Genomic DNA, 21,619 nt, shown 5'->3' on the forward strand with positions numbered 1-21,619 from the left:
AATATATTATTTCATTAGCGATTTCGATAGAGTTTCAGTAAAATCTGCTTTTTCTTCTCTTATTGTTATTTTTTCTGCATTTCACTTGCAGCGTATGGAAAAAAGTGTTTTGCTTAATAACCAACAGTTTGCCCAATCGAATTTCATCTGTAACAAAGCGTCTTATACCTAGCGTTAAAATAAGCAAGATGCCACACTCTCGACTGACTTCGCAACATAGGTTTGGATGTATTTGTTTTGGTCCATAAAACGATTCCCTTCATCTATGCCTAATGTGTCTTCCCTTCAATCTGAGGCTCTTCCCTCGATCCTCGGCTCTCCTACCAATGGAAACATCTTTCCGCTTTGTCCAGGCCAGTCAGTGCTCTGGAAATTTCAATCGAATCCCCCAGTCATCTGTCAATACCCCGTACGTATAGTCCCAGCACCATGAAGCGATCATCATATGTTAAACTTTTCATTGATAGGATTATTCTTGTGTACCTTCTTTGAACCTGTTCCAGGGTGAATACATGTTGCCTGGCATATGTGGCCGAGACTTGCTCAAATACTCTAAATGCGGTATGACCATAATATTATGAAGTCCCAGACGTTCATCGTTGTTTTTACATTCCGGTCCTCTCGAGATGAATGGCAGCATTGTATTTGCCATCCTAACTTTCGACTCAACCTTTAATTTACTTTAAGTGAAACCTGGACTCGGACTTCCAGTTTTCATTTAAAGTTACTTGCAGAACAAATTTTCAAAGTGGTGAATATGTGGAATGAGTCTGTGGAGGAAGCAGGAGCAGCGATCAGAACTACAGCATTTTCAGAAATTGAGCATATACATGAATAGGAAATGCTGAGAGTGATATGGACAAACACAGGCGAATGGAGCTAATTCATCTCAACAGATTTGTTCGGCACCTGCCAATTGAACCAAAGTGTCTGTTGTAAATTTTGTCTGATTTTATGACTATAAACAAATTCACATTAAGTCCCCAGGAGGATGCGAGTGATGTGCTGAAGACACAGACTATGTCCCGATTATGCATCGGGAAAGAGTCAAATATTGGATTATAAATCTAATCAGAAAAGTCAACTGATCCACCAAAATAAACTTGATTGAACTTTCTGCAGACACCATCAATATCTGTTTGAAAGTCAAAAATAAACACAATGGCATTTTTCACGAATATCTCTTAACATAAAACAGTGATCTAATAATGCAATTGGTTATCACGGCAGTGGTAAAAGGAATCACATAACTCGCTGGAAAATATGTACGGATGCCTCTTTTCAAATTACGTTTTCACCATCTCATGGAAAAGAACAATGCAAATGCATTCGCGGCAATAAACAGAATAAATTCAACATTTACTGCAAAACCCCAAGCAAAGTGACACCAACTGACATTTACTATAAATTGAAAACTGACTTTCGTTAGACAGGATCTACCAACTGAAGAATGTATAATATATCCACTTTTGCAACCTTGAGAAATGGTAATAGAAAGCCAATTGACCACACTTTAAAACAAGAAAAGCCAAGCATGTAACTTAGCTAATGCTGTTAAAAAGGAAGACTACAATTTATATTTTCACAGATGATATCAAATCTGGATAATTTTTGCTGAAGACTACGTTTTGTAATGTTTACGAAACATTTTTGGAAACGCAGATTGAATATCTACATTGAATATGCAATGAATTTGTTCATGGACCTCGGACAATTTCCTGCCATTTTCTTCTTTTTACTTCTATCTGTCTTACATTCGCATAGTGTATCATCCGAATCATCTTCCAACAACCTCATTCATCTGCTCTCTGCAATGGCTCAAAATGAACATAGCAGACTCAAGAAGACCCCATGAATGCGAACCTGTTGGTTAGGCCGAAAATCCTGTATAAACGTATCAAAAAATGCTAGTTTACTTTCTGTTTCCTTTGCCTGGCATGGCGACATGGTATTTTTCATTTCTTGTTCTCCACAAATGAAGCTTGTAACATCGACATATTCATTTGTCAGAGAGGTAAAAACAATGACTGCAGATGCTGGAAACCAGATTCTGGATCAATGGTGCTGGAAGAGCACAGCAGTTCAGGATTCCTGATGAAGGGCTTTTGCCCGAAACGTCGGTTTTGCTGCTGCTCCTCGGATGCTGCCTGAACTGCTGTGCTCTTCCAGCACCATTGATCCAGACCTGATGAAGGGCTTTTGCCCGAAACGTCGATTTTGCTGCTGCTTCTCGGATGCTGCCTGAACTGCTGTGCTCTTCCAGCACCATTGATCCAGAATATTCATTTGTCAGCCTAACATTGAATTTAATCCATATTAAATTGTGGTCGTTGTGGAGAAAAGAAGTAAAATCGTTCAAAATTGTGGAAATAAAAGTAATTCCTTGATTTTGTTTGAATTATATCTGAAATTGTTACATTTCATATCCTATTTCGGTTTTTTTCTATGTTTGATTTAACAATACGTAATAACAAAGTAAATTAATTAACTTCGATGTAGTTAAAATATAGGATATATTGACGTTAATGTATTAGTGTTCTGCAGCATGTATGAGTGTGAAAAGATTATTTATAAGTCTTGGTGCATAAATCTGATGAGGGTATGGCATCTAGGTATGACTGTGAAAATTGATGACGCTGAATTACGAAAATGTGACAACCGACTTAACCGTGAACGGGAAATGGGTGACAGTTAAATCAGTTCAACGCAGTCTACATCAGACACACATGCCTTGAAGATCTCAGTTGAAAATGTGAATCGACGATGTCTACCAAATTAATTTTAAGATTGCATTATGCCGAAGCAAGTCACTTGGAAGGAAGGCAGAAAATATTTCTCAGGATTGAGAGCAATTTGAAAGGCATAAAGTAACGAACAATTGTCCATACGTGAGGTAGAAAACAGAATATCAGCACAAAACAGCCAGACATACGAAGACAGGCTATCAGTAACTGTACAGGATGAAATACAAAGGCTAAAACTAATTAATCCAGATGCTATGGGGTGGAAATGTGGCTCAGTGATTAGCACTGCTGCCTAACCACAGCTGGAACCTGGGTTTTATTGCAGCCTAGCGTTAAAGTCTGTGTGGAGTTTGAATATTTTCCCTGTGCCTACGAAGGGTCCCTCTTGATGCTCTGGGTTTCTATCAAATGTGCAGCTTCGGTGATTTGGCCATGCTAAATTGCCTATAATGTTCAACGATATGCCGCCTCGATGTATTAACTACGGGTCTGAATGGGACGCACTTCAGAGTGTCAATGTGCAATCGGTTGGCTGAATGCCATACAAACACACTGCAGGGGTTCCCTGCAATCTCTCTCCAACAGCAGTGAACGTGAAAGAAGAAGTACGATGCCGAGTTACAGGAAGACCTAAGCAAATACATTGGCCTGGCATCAAATAATTAATCTGTCTTTTTTAGTACACATGTCTTTTAACAAGACTGTAATTGTACTAAGTTATTAAACTTTTATATAAAACTGCAGATGGCTCACTAAATCTTTGGAAAGAAGGAATCTCATCACATTATCAACTCGGTAACACAAGTCACTTCATTTCCAAGTAATACACTTCTCAATTCAGGGTCTCTGGGATTGCCGAATAAACATTTCACTTACACAAAAGCTGCAACAGAAACTGATACATTTATCCAAACTGACTGAGAGTAAAGACTTCAAAGTGGTGCTTGAAACCATTCTTTTTTTTTTCTTGACAGTCAATTAATGGTGTCTTGGTTAGCAACACTCACATGACAATAATGATTCAAAACTGTACAGAATTTGGACGATTCGGGAAAAATCAAACAAAAGAAAATGCAATATTAAGATACAACATACGAAACACAAACGAGAAAGAACTGCTGAAGCTGGAAAGCAGAACCAACAACAGAAGTTGCTGGAAGGAATCAGCCTGTCTGGCAGTATCTGCGGAGAGAAATCATTCAACGTTTTGAGTCCAGTGACCCTTCGAAAGAACTTATGGCAGCTCTAAAAATGTTTTTTTTTAAATGTAGAATGCAGAGAAGCGAGAGGAAATTAGGAGTAAATGATAGGTAGAGATATAGAGCCCAGAGAGAAAGCAAACCTGTTGGCTCGACAAAAAAGGGAACAGCAATTACCTTTATAAATCCTACGGCTTCTACTGGTGTCGAACAAGGGATTGTGCATAATGGTAGACTGTGTGTTAGTAAGGGCAGGTCTGTTCAAGCGGACGAAAACTTGGGGAAAGCCTTTTGCCTAAAATTGCTGAAATCGATTTTGAGCCCAGAATGCTGTATATTTCTGAAGCAGGAAATCAAGTCCTATTCTTCAAGCTTGCGCTGAACTTCACTGAAGCACGGCAGCAAGCCTGTAATGGATATGTTGTCTCGGGAAGTGCGTCAGATTCTTGAAGTGGCAGACAAAGGAAAACTATGGAATTTAGCTCTGTGGAAGAAATGTTTGGGTTTCACAAAGCAGTCACTCAGTCTGTGCTTAGATTCGGAAATATAGAGCACACTACATTAAGGAACAAGTGTACCAGACTAAACAATTATACTGAGCGAATTGCAGGTAAATCTGTGCTTCATCTGGAAAGATTTTTGAAGCCCACAGGTACTGAGGAGAGGCGAAGTAATCCGCAGGTAATACACCATCTGTGGTTACATGGGAATGTGCCATAATGCTGTCGGGTGTGAGGTCGACGGTGGATAGGGAGCGGACCAGGATATATCAGAGGGAACGGTTCCCTGCAGACGGTTGACAAGAGAGAAGGAAACATGTTTCTGGTGGTGGCATCCCGTTGAAGCTGGCTGAAAGAGTGGTGAATAATCCTGAAATATTGTGCAAGTCATACTCAACATATGGGTCTGTATTTGTCGAGAGATGGTCAGATGTACTTCTTTTTAAATCTGTAAATGGACGAGAATTCTCCCAATGATCATGTTCTGAAAAAAGTCAGTTCTCTCCAGTACTTAAGTGTTTATCAATTCGTCAAAATAATTATCTAATATTTGGTAATATCTGTTGTCTAATCTTGCTTTGTGGACTTTACCTGACGCATCGCCGACGTTCGTGGAGGTGATTAGAATGCAACGAAGGCACGTGTTTTGAACGAGGTCATGCACCCCCGCCCAAAAAAATATTTCAAAAATATTAATCCTGACTGTAACTATCTTGTTTCTGTTAAGCAGGTGATTTGTGGATATTCCAGGGATGATGCAATTGGTGCAACCAGTCTGTTTTAAACAAAACGGAATGTATTTGCAAGATTATAGAATGAAATACAAACAAAAGAGAACAGAATACAGAATAACTAAACCTATTCAAAAACCCAACAGATTATCCAAACTTAATGATGTATTTCCAACTACTTACAACAATATGCATGAACACCCCTTGGCAAAAGAGAAAAATAAAACACAGGGTCTGACAGGAGAGACGTCAGGGAGAGGAAGGATCAGCATGGATCTACTTCTTTGAATCCAGCTGCTGCTCAACTGAATGCTTGTTTAAATCAAACCAAACCAAAACAGAGTAAAGCTGAGCTGGCAGGACTGGCGACTCCCTCCTGGTTGTATACTTTCTTTTTAACCGTGAAAGCTTATTCAAGTACATTCCTGCAGTCATTTCGGAAACTTCTTTTCGACCTCCTGAAAAAAAAACGAAGGCAACATCAACTTGTAAAAGGAGCAGCAACATCACACACGTCAATCATGTTAACACGTTTTAAGATGTTGCACGATTTTAGGAGCATTATACAAATCCAAGTGCTTGAAAGCATTCATATCATCAGAATTACATTTTGTAGCTTTCAAAATTATGACATTTCTTTTGCTTCAGTCCATTAAAAATTTAATCAAATCGTCATAAATTTGAATGTTGACCTCCTTTGAGATGCTTCATTGATAATATAAACGGTACATTTAAAACAGAAATTTTAATTTAGAAACGATTGTAATATCGCTTGCAATATCTTTGTAATATCATTTTATTTGTAACATCGGTCAATATTGGTACAATAATCCTTGTTTCAAATCGAACACAAACTGTTTTTCTGCTGTTGTTGCTTCGACCTTCATTTGAATCCAAACAGGCATTTGTGAAAATGTATCCAGAAGGCGAAGTTCGAGATTAGACAATTGAATGAGATAAAGAAATCAAACATTTACCTGTAAAGTTAGCAGCATTGATAGAGATACACATGCAAATATTTAAAAAGACTGATTACTTGCAAACAACCTCTTCTCAATTTTGCAGTTATAGAAAAAGAATCAAATTTGTTAAGACCCCAGGCAGATGTCTATACAAAGATTTGGGAAATGCATGTGTTCCTTGCGGAGAAGGAACACAGAATCAGAAGTAGACCATTCAACCGATCAAGATTGCTCAGCCATTCAATGTGTCGTCGTTCATCTGATCATTCTTACTTCCAGTTTTTTTCTTCTACCCGTTAACCCACGATTCACTTCCTGATTAAACATCTGTCTCTGCATCTCAGCCTTCAATATACTGACTGATCCAGACTCGACTCCTCCTTGTGGCAAACACTTCCACAGATTCACGCCCATGGGAACACAGCCTCTCCAACAGTCTTGTATTCCATTAACACTGCCCCCCCCCACCTCCCAAGATAGTGCTCACTCCTTCAACACTGAACCTCCGAATGTCCGGCACTCCCTCAGTACTTACTTTCCAACAGTGTGCCACTCATTCAGCCCTGATCCTGTGACAGGGCCCACTCTTTCAGCAATGATCCTCCGACTGTGGAGCTCCCTCAGCGTTAATCATCTGACATGACTGCACTTCTTCAGCACTGAACCTCCGATAATGCGAAGATCTGTCAGCACTGACGCTCCACAGTGCAGAGCTCCCTCAGCACGGACCGTCTGACAGTGTGTTACTCTCTCGGAACTGACCTTTTTCCAGGGTGGCACTGTTGTAACACTGCCTTTACGACAATGGAACTCCCTCAGCGCTGACACTCCAGCAATGCAACACTCCCTCAACACAAACCCTGTGGCAGAGCCTACATCCTCAACAATGACCTTCTAACAATGCCCCCATTCTCAGGGCTGACCATGCAATAGTGCTTCCTTCGTCAACATTAAGTCTCTGACAGGTGAAGTCTGACCCTCTGACAGAGTCCACCTCGTTAACACCGACCATGTGACAGTCTTTTCTCCCTGGCACTCTGACAATGCCATTTTCTTTAGTACTGATTGTTCAACGGTGCGAAGGGTTGCAGACACACCGTCCCTCTGAAACACATTGGAGGTTGGGTATCTCGGAGTGAGATCTGGACCCATTAGTAAATCCTGCAGTCGGTAAGATCACTCACAGGAGACAGCATGTGGAGGTGAGCGGACTGCTATATTCAGACCCACAAAACAGGGCATAGATACAGTACTGGGCAGGGAAACGCAACGCTGTCGGCTTCATTGCCACCAGCTTGTGAGGGACATGCATTCACCTCTGTTGACTGGTCTTTACTGAGGAGAAAGTGAGGTCTGCAGATGCTGGAGATCAGAGATGGAAATGTGTTGCTGGAAAAGCGCAGCAGGTCAGGCAGCATCTAGGGAACAGGAGAATCGACGTTTCGGGCATTAGTCTTTACTGAGACTGCATAGGGGATTCAACACATCACTCTTGCCCCGTGCTGAATGAGTGATCCCTGAGATATACTTTGGATCATTCTTCTGTTTGTAACCACCCCTAGAACACTCACTATCTCTGTCAACTTCAGAAATCCCTAACACTTTAAGCCCGAAACGTCTCCAGTCGATACTACCTTCCTTCGTCTCTGTAAATCCGACAATCATGTCTATCCCTGTAAGCTCCTCCTGCCAAGACATCTCTCCAGGGTATGTATATTGAATTCTATCAGGATGTTACAAAACACGCTGATTGCCTGTTCAGAAATTACGGAGGCATGGGGTACAGGGAAATTTGGATGCCTGGATACATAATGAGCTGGCCGATAGAAGAGAGAGTGGCAATGGACAGAAAGCATTCAGCCTGGAGCAGGATGACCTGTGGTGTTGTGCAGGGACCGGCTCTGGGACCTCTGCGCTGTGCGATTTTTTATAAATGACTTGGATGTAGATGTGGAAGAGTGGGTTAGTCATTTTGCTGATGACATAAAGGTGGATCAAGTGGTGGATAGTTTGTAGGGCTATTGTAGGTTGCAACGGGGCATTGATAGGATGCAGAAATGGGCTGAGACGTGGCAAACACAGTTACAGTTGGAAAGTTTGAAGTGATTAATTTTGGAAGGTCAAATTTGAAAGCAGATTACAGGGCTCAAGGCAGAATTCTTGGTAGTGTGTCGTAACAGAAGGATCTTGGGGTTAATGTACATTGATCCCTCAAAATTGCCACACAAGTGGATTGGGTTGTTGAGAAGGCTTATGGTGTGTTGGCTTTCATTAGCTGGGGGGCTGAGTTTAAGAATGGTGTGGTTTTGATGGAGATCGCTCGAGACCTGGTAAGACCAGACTTGCAAAATTGCTTTCAGTTCTCGTCCCTTCATTACAGGAAGGATGTGGAAGCTTTTTAGTGGGTACAGACGTGCTTTACAATGACGCTGCCTGGACTGCGGGGTATTTGTTATGAAGAAAGATGAAGGGAGCCAAGATCTTTCTGATTGGAGCGAGGAAGGTTGTGGAGCCACTTGATAGAGGTGAACAAGATGATGAGAGGTATAGATAGAGGGAATAGTCAGCGATTTTATACCATGGCAGAAATAGCTATCACAACAGGGTAACTATTGGAAGGCCTCGGGAAGATTTCAGGTTTCTGTTCTTTACACAGAGTGGTGTGCATTTGAATTGCACTGTCAATGGTGGGAGGAGAGTCAGATACGTTAGGGACATTTAATAGGCACTTGTATAGGCACATAGATTATAGTAAAATGAAAGCTATGCAGGTTTGATTGACCTTAGAGTAGGATCAAAGGTTGTATTGTACTGTGTTCCGTGTTTCACGTTCCGTATGGTGGACTGGGCAATCAGTTCAGATCAACGTTAAAGGAGATGGCATCTAGGAGGAGCTAGTCAAACGGATATAAAATTGGTTTGATTGGTTGAGACAGAGGGTGGTGCGAGACGTTTTGATTTGCTGACTGGAGGCATGTGCCAGCGGTGTAGTGGGTCCATTGTTATTTGTCTTTTGGATAAATGATTTGGATGAGAATTTTGGTTTCCTGGGAAGTAAGTTTGAGAGACACTAAAATTGGTAATATAGGAGGTAGTGAAGAAGGTTATCTGTGATCCATAAGGATTAATAGCATTTTTGGAGTAGGGGGACGAAGAATAACAGATAGCGTTCAATTTGATAAATTTGAAATGATCCATTTTAGTGAAGCAAACCAGGACGGAACTAGGACAGTTTTGTTTTGGCATTAGGGTCGTGTTGTTAATACGTTACCTCGGGTTTCTGGTGCACAGTACTTTAGAAGTGGCGTTGCAGGTGGACAGAGTAGTGAAGCAGGCATTTGGGTTCCATTTCTTCATTGATCAGAGCATTGAGAGTAGGAGTTGGGATATTATGTTGTGGTTAAATAAGACTGTTGGGGCCTGGGAAGTAAGCATTGTTGATCAGTAGGAAGAACTCATCTGGTTCACTTACGTCCTTTAGAAATGGACACCTGACATTCTAACCTGGTCTGGCTCACAGTGACCTCAGACCAAAGCAATATGGCAAGAATGAGCTGCCCTCTGGGAGATTAGCTGTCGGACAAAAAAGGCAGGTAAAATCAGTGACACGCTTAAATAAAAATACATATTTCCCTCCCTACCACTGCAAACACCTCCAGTTGCAGCATTTTCTTTTGGCTTTGTAATACCGTCAGATCTGGCGACTCTCTGTCACACTCAAACCACCGTCAGCACCTTCACTTCTACCTTTTCCTCTGTATGTCATTATACCCCGACTATGATTACTCTTCCCACGACCCTCCTCCTGCTGGTATGCAATACCTTTAACATTTATTCCTAAAACACTCTCTCACTTCAGATTTTAATGTAATGTTTGGTGATCTTCCAAGCCTCATAATATACTATAATCATTTTTGGCGTCAGTGAGGGACGAATGGGAATTTCATGCTGAGGTTTTGTCTGTTTCAATGGAATATCATTTTGTTGAGTGATTTATATTGTTCCTTCAAATTTTTACCACTGCTCGTTTGCAGACATACATTTTTCCCTTAGTCAGTTGTCCCCTCAAACGCATGTAAAAGGCAATTTTGTTTCTCGTTGTAGCTTTCTGTGATTTTCTTTAAAACTTTATTTTTCTTTAAACTGCATGTAATCAAAATTTCCCAGGGGATCTCACCATGTGACATTACTCATTCACTCAGTTTCATGACACATTGGTCGATCTGAGATAGTTACGTCCCTAGCCAGTTTCACAATGTGTTATTCAAAGAGACACTGCCAGAAACATTCCCAAAACTCATTTTGCTATGTTACTCTTGCTAATGCGATGGTCCAAGATCATACGAATATTGAGGATTCCCAAACTTATTGCAATGCCATGGTTAAACATTCCAATGAATTCCAGTTAAATGCAGTGATCAGCAATGAGATGCTGTTAGATGCCCTAAAACCATTCTCCCGCGTGAGTCCTTGGCGGGTAGGAGCCAGAACGCACATCCATACTGACATTAATTCATTAACTGGGACCTAATGCTTTCTCGCTCATATCTTTATTATACATTCCTATCAGTGTTATCCTGACTGCTTTTCCCATTCTGGCAAAGACCCCAAAACGTTGTGTGCCATTGAATATTTATGTTCCACCTTTTATTCACCCTGTAACCATGTATCTCAGGTGGCACAAATCAGTCTACCTTATTTTGGAGATTTTGTCCATTCCAGAGAAATCACATAATTTACTCTTTCCCACAATTTCCTGTCACAAACCTATGCGCTGATACGCAATTTTAATTAAATTCCGCTCCATCCTGTTCCGGTGTGCTCATATTCAGCTACATTCCCATGCTTTCCCGATGTTTCACATTTTCTCTTTGAATTTGGAATGCTCCTTTCATGTGAACCCTATCTCTGCATCCTCTCTGTCGGTTTACAAACCTATCATAAACTTATCGACCTTTATGCCGCTCATTTAATACTTGCACCATCCTCTCTGTGGACAATGTTCTCCTCCGATCCCTTTTAAGTATTCCTCTCTCACTCCATGTTTAAGTCCTCTAGTTATGGATTCCTCTACCCTGGGGTAGATACCATAGTTGTTCCCCTTATTTATATCCCTCATGGATTTATTAACCTTTATAATGCCATCCCTCAGTCACGTCCACCCAATAGAATACGAAGAACAATGATACAAATATCTCTGCTCCGTTTCCCGCCACTATTTTGCCACAATGTTCTGGATACAGTTGTTTAGGACCTCTAGCTTTCTCTACCTTCATGTTTTAAGACCTCCAGCAACAGCTCTTCAGGCATGGGAATCTCTTTACAAACCATCACTGCTTCATTCCCTTTGCTTAAATGTCTTTGTCCACAGTACAGTCTGACATGAATTATTCATTTCTGGTCTCGCCCAACTCTTGTGATTCCACACATAGATGGCCTCATTGAAGTTTGAGGGCCCAATTGCGTCTCTATACGCTTTTTTGTACTTGTATCCGGAGAGAATCTGTTTGCATTCTCCTTAACCTTATCTGCCACAATTGCCTCATTTCCCGTTTTGCTTTCAGCTTATGCAGCCTGTCCTTGTACATCAAATCCTCCAGTGTCAGGAACAACTTTGTCAATCGTTGCTGCATTTGCATTTTCCGAGAATGCTTCATACAGCAGGATGATCAGAATACTAGGCAATACTCCAAAGAGTGGTCCAGCAATATCTGGTATCAACTCATGCCCACATTCCTCTGACCAATGAGGGCAAATGTGCCAAATACAGCTTTCACCACCTTTTCCACATGTGATGCCCCCTCCAAGGAGCAATGCAACTGCACCCTTTGGGCTCTCTCTATTCGACAGAACTGCCCAGCGTCTACCATTCTCTGCGTTAGTCCTCCCTGTTCTATCTTTATAAAAGCCTACACCTGAATTAAACTCCATCTTTAATTCCTTGACCTATGGACAGAAGATAAGATCCCCTGTATTCACTACCCACTGTAACACTAATTTTGGCATCCGTAAACTAACAATGACTCAGATATTCTGAACAAAATCCTTCATGTAACAGATTAACAGAAGTGGATCCACCGCTGGTCTGATGAACAACCATCTAACACCACCACCTCTCTCCAACTTTCAAGCCAAGTTTGTATGAAATTGTAACCTTACTAACCAGTGTCGCCTGGAAAACCCTGTCCAAGCCCTTGCTGAATTAACTATTGAGAGCGTCTTCTGCTCTGCCATCATCTATCTTCTTGTTGAGCTCATCAACAAACTCAATCATGTTTATGAGATAGCACCTGTATCCACCGACACCTCCAAATGGACCCCACCACAGGGATACATTTCCCTCCACAACCTTATCCACTTTCCGCAAAGACAGTTCTCTCCCTACCCCCTAATAAGCCACCCTCAACTCCCGGTACTTTCCCCTGCCACCGCAGGAATTGCAAAAACTGACCCGACACCTCCCCTCAGCATCCGTCCAAGGCCAGAAAAGAACCTTCCACATCCATAAAGGTTTCACCTGCATTTCCAGATATGTCATTGATTGTATTTGTTGCAGTCTCCTTTTCATTGTGCAGACTGGACGCCTTCTCGCAGAGTGCTTTACAGAACATCTCCAATACACCTGCACCAAAGAACCCCACCGCCCCCGTCTGAACGTTTAACTGCCCCTCCAATGCTTCCGAGGGAATGCAGGTCCTGGGCCTCCTCCATCGTCACTCCCTCACCACCCGACGCCTGGAGGAAGAATGCCTGATCTTCTGGCTCGGTACTGTCCAGCTCGAGGGCATCAATGTGGACTTAAACATTTTCCTCATTTCCTTTACCCCAGTTCCAACCATGCAGCTCAACATCACCCTTATGACTTGTCCCACTTGTCAATTTTCTTTCCCACCTCTATCCTCCACCCTCCTCTCCGTTCTATTACTTTACACCCGCCTCCATCGACCGATTGCACTCTCAACTACTTTCTCCCCAGCGCCGCCGCCTCCCTTATATCTCTACACCCCGCGGCTCCCAGCCTCATTCCTGATGAAGGGCTCTCGGCCGAAATGACAATTTCCCTGCTCCTAGGATGCTGCCTGACCTGCTGTGCTTTTCCAACAACACACTCTCAATCCAAGCACAAAGTCGTGCCGACTATCGCTTAACAATGCTTGCCTCTTCAAATATACGTGATTCCTGTCCCTCAGAATCGCTTCCAACAAAGCACGCACAACTGACATCAAGATAATTGGTGTTTGGGTCTCTGGCTTTCACTTGCAGGCTTTGTTTTCAAATAACTTGCTGGCATAACATTAGCCAACCTCTCGGCTTACCTGTGGCGGTCAGTAGGAATATCTCTAAGGGGATCCGATATTTCTTCCTGAGCTTCCCATAATGATCCGGGATGTACTTGATTAATTCCCAGGGATTTGGCTATCTTTATAAGTTTCAAAAACTCAAGTACGTCCTGTTCTGTAATGTAGACTCTTTTGAAGACATCTTTCTTTATTTCCCTGACTTCCCCAGGTTTTCTCCACAATGACGTGAAATTGTCGATTAGGTTCTCACCCATTTCATTTGGTTCCACGCATTGATGGCCCCATTGATCTTTAAGGGACTACATGCGGTCGAAAGTTCATGTTTAGTTATTATAAACATGTAGTTTCTCTTTGGATTTTCATGAATCCAATCCGCCAACACTTTCTCAGGTCCCCCGTTAGCCCTCCTGAGTTCCGTGTTAAGTGCACTACCACACCTGACATGTTATTAAAGTGATTCACTTAATCCGGCTCACTATATATGTTATCTGTCCCTTTTTCTTGACCAGAGCCTCAATATGCACAGTCTTCCAGTATTTCCTCCCGGCGTCAGCATTATCTTTCATATTAACAGAAATATGCTTGCCCTGAACTCTCGTTGTTTCTCTCTTTTGAAAGTTTCCCACTTGCCACACGTCCTTTTAACTGTAAATAGCCTCCAATAATTAACGTTTGAAAGGACTTGACTAATAATATCTGGATTGCGGCAAGGCCAATTTTATTCTTTAATTTGTGGACCAGGCCTGTTCATTTCCATAACTATTTTTAATCTAATAGAATTGTGTTCTCTTTGACAAAATGCTTGCGCACTAACACCTCAGTCCCTTTTCCCTAATTGTTTCAGAAGGGGGGGGGGGGCAAGTTTTGGCCGTTTCTCCAGTTCGCCTATTTACATATTGACTGAGGCGGCTTTCTTGACCATAGTTGACAAATTCCTCCCATCCAAGCTCTGAATACTATCACATTCCCAGTTGGAAAGTTACAACGCTCTCATTTTTACAGATATCGGAGATCTCCTGACATGTTTGCTGCTGAAATTCCCGCTGACTGTTGGGGGCCTGTCGGACAGTCATGTGAAAGAGATCATACATTCTCATTTCTCCGTTCCACTAAATGGTTTCACTGGGCGATCCCCAGGATTATCCTCAAGTTGGGGTCGGGTTCTACTTGAACCAGAGAGGCACGAGTTTCTCTGGAGCAACATTTGCTATTTTCAAATAGCAAGCATTAAACTAGTTTGGCAGAGGGTTGGGACTCTGAAGAAGAGAGGGTCGATCGACCTGTGAGGGGAAAATACATCAGCCATTGAGAGGAGGTTTACTGTTCAGGAGATCCAGCGGCACTGCAAAGAGAGGAAAAAGACGTCTGGTGCATTTATTTCACCACACGCGACCTGATTGATAAGGCTTTCAAGCTCATAGCATGGATTGACTCTGGGATGGGGATACTATAGCCATAACCGAAAGATGTCTGAGAGAAGGGTAGGGCTGGTAGATCCGTTTTGCAAGATGCAGAAGCTGCAGGCGTGACAGAAATACCATCAAGTGAGGAGGGGATGATGTCTTTTTAATAAGGGAGTAAAGAACATCCGTGCTAAGAGATGATTCACTTAAGGGATCATTTAATGAGGCCATGTGTTTAGAATTTAGAAACAAAACGAAGGTAGACACTCTGTTAGGATTGTATTATAGACCACCAACTAGCAAACAAGTACTAAGGAGCAGATGCGTCGCGAATTTGCAGATACTTGTAAGAATATGAGAGTAGTATTCTTTGGAGATTTTTGATTAGATTAGATTAGATTTTGACAAATCAGCGAGGAGAGAAGGTGGAGTGAAGCAAGGGCTGCTGGGAAGGTAAGTTTTCCCACTTAAAAAGGGAATATCTCGTGAGTCGTGTCTCCATTTTGACAGAGCGGCGAGGAAAGAAGGTGGAGTGAGCGAGTGCTGCCGGGAAGTGTAAGCTTTCCCACTTAAAAAGGGACTTACCATGGGAGTCGGGCCTCCATTTTGACAGAGCGGCGTGGAGAGAAGGTTGACTGAAGCGAGGGCTGCCGGGAAGCAATGGGCTTAATTTATATTTGGGCAGTGGCTAAACACGAGGTACTACACGTGTATTGTCTCTCTCCCGTCCCGGTCCTCTAGCTGAAAGTAAAAGACTCTGTAAGGTAAGGCTTTTATTTTTTTTCTTTATTTTTCTTTTCATATATTTAAGTGCATTGTTTAGTTTTACTTCTTGTAAAGCTAAGCTTACCGTGGTAGGGGACCTCAGACCAGTGGCATCTACCTTTCGCTTGACGTGGGAGCTTAGGAACGTGTCTAACATTCCTCATTCTTTTAACTGCTGGAAATGTGTCCAGATGCAGCTCTTCTTTGACCGCATAACGCTCTGGAGCTGCGGATGGACTCACTGTGGAGCATCCGTGATGCTGAGGAGGTCGTGGATAGCACGTTTAGTGAACTGGTCACACTGCAGGTTAGAGTTGCTGAGGGAGACAGAGAATGGGTGACCAATAGACAGAAAATGAGTAGGAAAGCAGTTCAGTGCAGGTGTCCCCTGTGGTCATCTCCCTCCAAAACAGGTTTACTGTTCTGGATACTGTTGGGGGAGATGGCACATCAGGAGGGGGCAGCAGTTGCCAGGATCATGGCACGGTGGTGGGCATTATTGCTCAGAAGAGCGGGGAAAAGTCTCGTAGGACCGTGATCACAGTTAATTCTATTCTGCGGGGAGTAGATAGGCGGTTCTGTGGCCGAAAACTGGACTTCCAGATGGTAAGATGCTTCCCTTGTGCTCGGGTCAGGATGTCACCGATCGGCTGCATAGCTTTCTAAAAGGGGAGGATGAACAGCTCGTTGTCTTGGTGCATATAGGCACCAACAATACGAGTAGAAAACGAGATGAGGCCCTGAAAGAAGAATTCAGGAAGCACGGAGAGTGGTTAAAGAGCAGGACCTCAAAGGTAGTGATCTTGGGATTAATACCAGTGTCACGTGCTAGCTTGCGCAGAAATAACAATATACGCAGGATGAACACGTCGCTTGAGAGATGGTGCAGGAGGGAAGGGTTCAGATTTGTTGGACATTGGGACCTGTCCTGGGGAAGGTGGGGCTATTACAAAATGGCCGGTCTACATCTGAACCAGACTGGAACCAATGTCCTTGGGGGAGTTTTTGCTACTCCTCTTGGTGAGGTTTTAAACTCATGTGGCAGGGGGCTGGGAACCAGAAGAGAAAACATGTAGGCAGTGAGGTGAAGACTGGAGACTGTAAAATTTATGAAGATAACATTAATAAAGGAAGAATATGCAGAGAGTAGATGAGTGCAAAAAAAATCTGGTGCCATGAAATGCAGCTACTTAATGCAAGGAGTACAGTGTGCAAGGCAAATGAACTTAGGGCTTGGATTGATGCCTGGTAGTATGATATTGCAATCACAGAGTCTTGGTTGAAGGAACAGCATGATGATTGGCAATTAAATGTTCCAGGATACAGACGCTTCAGACAGGACAGGGAGAGAAGTAAAAGGGGCGGGGGTGGAGTGGAGTTGCATTGCTGGTCAAGGACGATATCATGGCTGTGCTAAGGGAGTACACGATGGAGGTCTTCGGTATTAAGGCATTATGGGTGGACCGGAGAAATACAAAAGATGCAGTCACACTAGGGCTGCATTATAGGCCTCCGATAAGTGAGCGTGAGGTGGAAGAACAAACAGTTAAAGAGATTATGGAAAGATACAGAGGCAATGCTGTCGTAGTGATGGGAGATTTTAATTTCCCAACATTGACTGGGATACACTTAACATATCTGGATGGGATCGACCTAGTAAGAAGCGTTCAGGAGAGTTTCTAGAACAGTATGTCAACAGTCCGACGAGGGAAGGGACCATGTTGGACCTGGTCCTGGGGAACGAGCCGGGACAGGTTGTAGAAGTTGCGGTGCGGGATTTCTTTGGAAACAGTGACCACAATTCTGTATGATTTCGAATAAAAGGTAAAGAAGAGAGTGGCCCTAAGGGTCCTCAGGGAAGAGTACTAAACGGGGCCAAGGCCAATTATATCAAAATTAGCGAGGAGCTCGGAAATGTGGATTGGACACAGCTGTTTGAAGGGAAGTCCACATTTGAGATGTGGGAGCCTATTAAAGATAGGTTAAAATGCAGGATGAGCATGTCCTGTTGAAGGCAAAGGATAGGAAGGGCAAGTTTCATAAACTGTGGCTGACAGGAGAAATCGTACGATGAGCCAAGAGGAAAATGGAAGCATGCATATGGTCTAGGGAGCTAAGAACAGAACGGGCCCTGGAAGAATATCGGAAGAGTAGGACAAGTCTTAAACGAGGAAGGAAATGTGAAAGGTACGTCATGAAATAGCTTTTGCGAGCAGAGTTAAGGGGAATCCCAAAGCATTTTATTCTTATATAAGAAGCAAGCAGGTGACTAGAGAAAGGATGAACCTGAGAGAATGGCTGAGATTCTGAATGATTACTTTGCATCAGTGTTCACTGAGGAGAGGAACATGATAAATGTTGAGATTAGAGATAGAAGTTTGATTAGTTTGGATCACGTTGACGTAAGTAGGGAAGATGTGGTGGATAGGCTAGAAGTTGTTGAGGTGGATAAATCCGCAGGACCGGGTGGGATCTTTCCCAGGTTTCTGAGGGAGCCAAGTGAGGAAATATCTGGGGCCCCGACAGATATCTTTGTGGCATCTTTAAATACAGGTGAGGTGCCGAAGGACTGAAGGGTTGCTCAAGTTGTCCCCTTGCACAAGAAGGGTAGTAGGGATATTCCAAGGAAATGCAAAGCCGCAAGTCTGACGTCGGAGGTATGGAAAGTTGCAGGAGAAGGTACTGAGGGATAGGATCTATTTATATTTATAAAAAAGTGGGCTTATCAGTGATAGGCAACATGGTATTGTGCGGGGGAGATCGTGCCTTACCAACTTAATAGAGTTCTTCGAGGAAGTGACGAAGTTGATAGATGAAGGAAGGGCTGTTGATATCATATACATGGACATTAGGAAGGCATTTGATAAGGTTCCCCATGGTAGACTAATGGAGAAAGTGAAGTCATATGGTGTGCAGGGTTTTCTAGCTAGTTGGATAAATTACTGGTTGAGCAACAGGAGACAGAGAGTAGTAGTTGAAGAGAGTTTCTCGAAATGGAGAAAGGTGACCAGTTGTGTGCCACAGGGGTCAGTATTGGGGCCACAGGGGACACCTTTGTTTGTAATATACCTAAATGGTCTGGAAGAGGGCACTGTTGGTATGATCAGCAAGTTTGCAAAAGACACGAAGATTGGTGGAGTAGCAGAAAACATAAGGGACTGTCAGAGAATACTGGATGATAAAGATAGATGGAGAGTTGGGCGGAAAGGTGACGGATGGTTTTCAATCCAGACAAATGTGAGGTGATGCTTTTAGGCAAGACTAATTCGAGAGCGTATTATAAAATTATCGGAAGAGTCTTGGGAAAAGTTGATCGGCAGTGAGATCTTGGAGTGCAGGTCCATTGTACCGTGAAGGTTTCTGCACAGGTGGATAGAGTGGTCAAGAAGGCGTATAGTATGCTTGCCTTCATTGGACGGGGTATTGAGTATAAGAGCTGACAAGTCATGTTAAAATTGTACAAGGTATTGGTTCGGCCGCATTTAGAATGCTGTGTACAGATCTGTTTGGCACATTACCAAAAGGATGTGGACGCTTTGTACAGGGCGCAGAGAAGGTTTAGGAGATTCGGTTCATTTTCATTAGAAAAAACGACATTGAGGCGGGACCTGTTTGAGGTTTACAAAATCATGAAAGGTAGAGACAAGGTGGATAGAGACAAGATTTTTCACAGGATGAAGGATTCAATAACGAGAGGTCACGCTTTCAAGGTGAGAGGTGGGAAGTTTAAGGGAGATGCCGCGGCAGTTACTTCATACATAGGGTGGTGGGCTTTTGGATCGCGTTGCCAGCAGAGGTGGTAGAGGCAGGCACGTTGGATTCATTTAAGATGAGTCTGGATAAATGCATGGGTAGGAGGGGAGTGGGAGGATACAGATGCTTAGGAATTAACCAACATGTTTCGACATTACATTTTAATCGGCTCAGGCTTGGGGGGTCGAAGGGCTTGTTCCTGGGCTGTAGATTAGATTCTGAACAGTGCGAAACCAGGCCCTTTGTCACAACACGTCCACACCACCCTATCCTATATTTACCCTGACTAACGCACCTAACACTGTGGGCAATTTAGCATGCTGATTCAGCTGACCGGCACATCTTTGAATTGAGGGATGAAACCCACGCAAATGTGGGGAGCATTGCGGTGGAAAGAAAAGCTGTCAAGTCCGGGCCAAATCCAGAGGTATGAACAGCTTCAGAATCTGGAGGGAAGTACAAATGTAGGAAGAGGCGTGGATCTTACAGGCGGTTAGAGGTAGCAGGTTTCACAGAACCTGCAGGATAGGATCGATAATCGTTTGTGGATCCTGAAGGATATTACAATTTGACCCACAGATCTTGTTTGATCGGCTCATTGGGCCGATCTTAATGACCGAATTGTGGACGTGTTTACCAGAATGGGCGAGCACAGCTTCAGATTCCCAGACTTTGAAATATAATTTCAGATGTGGATCTATTTAACCATTCTGTCTGTGTATCTGACACCTGGCGTTGCTGTGATAGAAAGCATTCTCCGCGCATCTGGTTACGTCCATGTCGACAAGACTGACCAGAGCTCACCTCGTCCAAGCCTTTGTTTGGAATGTTCTTCATTTTTAATATTTTAAACTGTCAATTTCGTGAGATGCAGGAAATCAGGAGTTCCATTTTGAGAGAATGAAATGGTTATTATTGACACTGACCCATACTGTGTAATTTCGTGAATTCTGTTGTTTTCTACAGATTAGCGCGCCGAGGATTGTATAACCAAGGAGTCTGAGTGCAGATATTCTTTGCTTGGTAGAGGGGGACCTGAGCACTAGGAGCTGGGAAACCACATGCTGCTTGTAGGTGGGGCTTGGCACCAGACTGGGTGAGAGCAGCTCACTGAGTAAATAACTGGTACGGAGCTTGAGATCTTCCTGCGGTGTTTCGCCTTGTGCCATATATTTATCTCCCTCATAAGAGTGAGCGTATCATGTTCTCCAGACCTGACATTCCACACTCACTGCAAATCCATCCACCTGTTGAACATCTCCCTTCACTCTAACTACCTCCAGCCCTTACAACGTGGCTTTCGTCTCGTCTCTACTGCAGTCCCTACCGACCTTGTTTTTTGTTATCACAATGCATTGCTTTGAGCTGTGTGGAAGCAAACCTAAAGTATGTTTGGGCCAGTGAAACCAAGATAACTCCCTCATTCTCCATGTTAATCTTACAAAGTCTCCTTATTTATCTCTCATCCATAAGGGGAAGGAAGCATCGTTTCGCATCCACCCTGTCCATTCTCCTGAGAATCTGTACATTTTACAGAGAACAACGGTCCACCTGATGACCATCAGCAGTATAACACCGAAGTGGCATGTTGATATTACTCTATTTTCTGCAAACACTTATTTTTGCTCCATCCTTCCCTAATTCTGAAACCTTCCCCTGAGTGAGCAGTACTCCAAACCGCTAATTACTGGGAATGCCCAAAACATCCTTACCCCTGAAAATTCATCATATTCCGAAAACCATCCTTTTCTGTAGGGACCGTTCCAGCTTCTACAGTCGTCCCAATTCATTGCATATCCTACAACCCACACCACCTCTGCATTCTCTATTCGTTACATTTCTCCCTGTCTACTCTGTCCCTTCAAGTCTCCGACCTCTGGCAGATCCAATAGTTCCAAAAACAATCCCACTCACTGGAATTTCTACTAGTTTCGACAACACTCCACGTCTCTGTGATCCCTTTCGGTTCTCTCCATCTCTGCTCCCACCTTCCTTCCCAACAACCCAACGTGCATGTACAACATCATCAAGTCTCTACAACTCTCCCGATCTGTGGAACGTCCAGCAGACCTTACAACTCTTCGCTATCTCTGTAACTGCCTGCAGAGTTTTGAAACCTCCCCAATTCTATAACATCTCCAGTCGCTGTGCCCCTCCCTACTATGGTGAGCAGCTTCAATATCCCCAATCTTCACTGCTTGTGTACGTCATCAGGATTGGTATAACTCTTCTTTTTCTGTAATGTCCTGCAACCCCCAGAA

This window comes from Chiloscyllium plagiosum, unplaced genomic scaffold, assembly GCF_037043375.1.
Source record: "Chiloscyllium plagiosum isolate Xiang-an unplaced genomic scaffold, Cpla_swu_hap1 HiC_scaffold_41, whole genome shotgun sequence".
Lineage (NCBI taxonomy): Eukaryota > Metazoa > Chordata > Chondrichthyes > Orectolobiformes > Hemiscylliidae > Chiloscyllium > Chiloscyllium plagiosum.